We start from the raw sequence: 4,572 nt of genomic DNA, 5'->3' as shown, positions 1-4,572 counted from the left end.
CACACACACACACACACACACACACACACACACACACACACACACACAGGAACATGGAGCTCAAGTGATCTAGGCTTTCACATGAAGAAGCCACAGTGTCTGGGAAGCTCAGTGTGAGAGGGAAGGATCTCCATTAACATTTTACGCATATACTATTAACATTCACACTCGGGCCAGGGCAAGCCTTGCCGTCTCTCTGAGCCTCACCCAGGGGAAAGGCTTTGCCATTACCCATGAGGCTTTGGTCCTTGATGTGGCTACGCCCATGTCAACAACATACATTCATTCATTCACAGCTCCACTTGCTCCCACAAGTCCATAGTCCTGTTCCTGCTCCTACATGGAGGCTTACGACCACTCATAACTGTAGTTTCAAGGGATCCAAATCCATCTTCTGACCTCTATAGGCACCAGACATGAACATGGTATATATACATACATTCAGGCTGAATACTCAGACACAAAAAATATTGAAACTTTGAAAAGAAAACGTGGCGCAGTTTACAGGTACAATGGGGTATTGTCAGGCCAGGCATGGTGGCATATGCTCTTACGTCCAGCATTAGGGAGGTACAGGTAGGCAGACCTCTGTGAGATAGAGCCAGCCCGGCGTACAAATCAAGTTTCAAGATAGCCAAGGCTGTTACACAGAAAAACCTTATCTAAAAAGAAATTGTACTTGAGTAATACAATATGAAATTATGTCACTTTCATGAGAATGTATCAAAGCCAGAGATCATTATAATAAGCAAAAATAAATCAGACTCAGAAATCCAAGTATTACACTTTTCTTTATACACTAGATTTGGGGGTGTGTGTGTTGGTTTTTATTTATTTTTGTATGTTTAGCGACAAAAAAATTATTGATTTACATATTTTAAAATGGATCACTTAAAAGTAGGACTACTTTAACCTTATTACTTTTAAACTAATTCTTTCGAAATGTACTTTATTTTTAAAGTGACACAAATTACCCATGGACCAGTTCTTTTAATATATTAAGTGTTTTCTATGTTATGGTCCGCAAGGCAGAGCAGAGCTTGTGCAGGGGGCTTTACACAGAAGTCTGAACACAGGCAGAAGCACATAAGCACATAAAACAGTGGCCTTTACTATATGCATTAGAACACCTGTGTCACAAGGTGAAAACCACTGCTTCATACTAGCAAAACAAGAGGGACACATTTGAACAAAAGTAAAACTTAATCGCTTATGTTTTGTAAAACTACTTTGCTACAGCCTACATTTCAGTTGGCTTGACACCATCACGAAAGAAAAAAATTAGCACAAATGATTCAGTCTAAAGGATTTGTTTTCTTCACCCTCCACATGCAAAGAGCACAGCTTAGTGATTTGCATAGTTCTCAGGCTTACTCCTCTGTCAGTAGGTTTCCAAGTGCAAGTACAGTCATGCTACTTCCAGGAACTCTACTCAGATACTAGCATTTTCTTCACAGCATGTCCTCCTATGGGGGAAAAAAAATCACCAGAAGCATGCCTGTGAGGGGCCTTGTGAAAAACTTAGGAAACTATAGTTCTGTAAAACTAAAATATAGCACAAAGTCAAATGAAATAAACTGATGGCAACCAAGTCAGTTTTCAATGTAAAATCTATTCAAATATGCTATATACATGTGTGAGAAATACAAGAAATGATCACTGCGGTTAGTCTCAGACGCAGAGATCCTCTAAGGATCCGAGACTTGAGAGCACAGTAATTAAGAATAAAGCAATATACGTGCTCAAATTGTGTGCACAACTTTGAGAAGCTGGTCAAGTACTACTGGAATACATAGTATATTTGGTAACTCTAAAACTTATATTATGCCTTTTCCTTTAACATTTTTAGGTCCATACCAATGAGAAAAGCAATTTGTCTTTAAGCATTAACAGACTGACAATAAAAAATTAATATTTAATAAAGCACAACTGTGATGGTTTGCATACGCTTGGCCCAGGGAGTGGCTCTATTAGAAGGTGTGGCCTTGTTGGAGGAAGTGTGTCACTGTGGGGTGGGCTTGGAGACCCTCCTCCTAGCTGCCTGGAGATGCTGAGTCTGTTCCTGGCTTCCTTTGGGTGAAGATGTAGAACTCTCAGCTCCTCCTGCACCATGCCTGCCTGGATGCTGCCATGTTCCCGCCCTGATGATAATGGACTGAACCTCTGAACCTGCAAACCAGTCCCAATTAAATGCTGTCCTTTATAAAACGTACATTGGTCATGGTGTCTGTTGACAGCAATAAGACCCTAAGACAGAGACATCAACATATAAAAAAGAAAAACAAAGCAACACATTATTTTTTAGTGTTCCAGCTGATTTGAGACCACAGAGGCATTTAAGAAAGACTGTCAGGTAAACAACAAAGACCAACCCGTGGGATGTATATTGCTCACACATTTCACTTGTAGAGAAACGAGTTGCCTGGCTTAGTTTTAAAGCTAATCAGAAAATTCGTTGTCCTTAATGGTCCAGGTACCTTGTCAATTCTTCGAAACTCGACAGAACTTCCACCGGTTTCCACATTCATTACATACAGCAAATGCTGTCACTGGTTCATCAGCGCCAAGAGTTCGCACCTGTGCGTAAGTGCAGTTCTTTCCACCTTTGCTGTAAGTGAACGAGTCAGTCTGGGTCCCACCGGTCTTGGCTATCTGATGCTCCCTGATGGCTTCCTTGGTCAGGCTTTTCCTCATTGAGCCTTTCCTCTGCTGTCATTCTAGCAAACGGGGCAGGAGGAATATTCCCACATGACACATTTTTCCTTCAATTTGGATTCTTTGCATCCTTAAGATTTGGTATCCTACTTTGCACTCTTTTTGTATTTCACGTCTGTACTCCTTGTTTCTTCCTCAATCAAGATCCCAGTCCTTCCTCATCAGCTCTAATAGCAACATAATCATCTCCTGTCCGGAGAGCCATGGTAAGTATCTCCCTACACTTTAACCGCACAGAATCAGAAGTGCTTGGTGCCCGAGGAAAAGAGGAAACGTAAGAATCTCGGGCGCTTGTCTCATCCTTTCTGTTGCTTACATGGCTGCTGGAACTTTCTTCTCTTGCCTCATGACTATTCTGTGATGAAATTGCAGGTTCCTTTTCCTTCTCTCTGGGGTCTTTATCAGTTGATGCTCCATCTAATAATTTTTTTCCAGGAATCGATGAGAGATTTGACTAGAGATGCGATTTTATCTGTACTCTGCTTGAGAATAGCATTGGCAGACACTCCAATACGCCGGCTGCATTCTTTTTCTGCACCATTTTGTCCATCTTCTTGGTAATGCAAACCACCTGGTCCTCCATGGCTCTGGAAGGCCTCCTCTCACCTGGCCACAGTGGACTGGAAGTGAGAGAAGCTGTGCAGACGCTCAACAAGCCTCCAAGCCGACAGCCTAGGCCTTCCTTGTGGATTGTTGGTTTTTAAAGGCTTGAAATTTGGAGTGTTGTTCAAGAGGCTGGGAAACAATAAAACATGGTAGAGGGGGTGAAGGATCGAACCCATGATATATCACAACAAAACCCACTACTTGGTGCAACTGACATGCAGTTACAGAAGAGCTTAAAACTCTGATGGTGATGGGGGAATGCAGATGTTAACTGAGGGGGTCACATTCTTCATCTGTCCCCTGAGCCCCAACAAAGCCTGCTGAGGCTTTTTCTGGTCAAAGGGCCAAATCCCCTGGAAGAGGACACTTCGTGACATGGCGAGAGAAAGGAGACATTCTCACAACACTTGGTGGAAAACAGCAAGAAGACCAGGGTACCCAACATATCTGGAAGGCAGTCTCCCTGACGTGGCAGGGACTGAGTGACTTGTGCTCTCTAGAAAATGATTGAATGACACCAGTTTAATTTTGTGAAAAACAGCCGTGAGTTTCCTCCTCAAACGTTCCTGCTGGCCCCTCAATGTCCTGACAGACAGACAAATCCTCATGATTATCTGTCCCCACCAAAGCTCATGGCTCTCTCTCAGAAGAGGGAAGATTTTAAGGGGAGCACAATGGCCTTTCCCCCCCTGCCCCAGTCAACTGCCAAAGTCATAACAGCTCTCTAAGTTTCTGTTTCCCAACTCTGCAAAGCCCCCTGACTGTGAGCAGAGGTAACAGGGTGCGACCCCTCGGCCTGGCCAGCGTCTGCTCACAGCATTTATATTTTCCATGCTGTGGTGACTTTGGAACCTCACCTCATTCAAGACAGAATAAACTGACTCCTGCACAAATCTCTTGATCGTTTCTCCTCCAAGTGTGGGGGAGCAGCGCAGAGGTGGGGAGCACAGAGCACATCGTAAATCCAGGGACGCTGGGGCTGAGGCTGCAGGAGCCTCATAAAGGAATCTCTGTGTTTTCATATTATTTTCTGTTTAAAATCGACATGTGTGGTTTCGGACAAAGACGTTTTAGTGTGGAGGAGAGAGGGCTCAGTGTCTCTCCTTTTGGAAAAGTAGAGTGTCAGGGAGCGACACTGCTGAGATGTGCTCTGGGATAGAACCTGCAGGAAACTAAAAATAAAACCAAGGGCTTTCGAATAACTGTTCTTGGGAAATACATCCAGGCAGCCAGCTTCCCAGGATGCCAGCT

The 4,572-nt window shown here is 43.6% G+C and overlaps 1 pseudogene; it reads right to left on the bottom strand.

Moving 5' to 3' along the window:
- Positions 1–2,481: 2,481 nt before the first annotated feature.
- Positions 2,482–3,298, bottom strand: Tcea1-ps2 (transcription elongation factor A1, pseudogene 2; annotated as a pseudogene).
- Between the last annotated feature and the right edge of the window lie 1,274 nt (positions 3,299–4,572).

This window comes from Rattus norvegicus, chromosome 4 (assembly GCF_021556685.1).
Source record: "Rattus norvegicus strain SHRSP/BbbUtx chromosome 4, alternate assembly SHRSP_T2T, whole genome shotgun sequence".
NCBI classification, from domain to species: Eukaryota; Metazoa; Chordata; class Mammalia; order Rodentia; family Muridae; genus Rattus; species Rattus norvegicus.
This window is presented reverse-complemented; position numbering and strand designations above follow the sequence as displayed.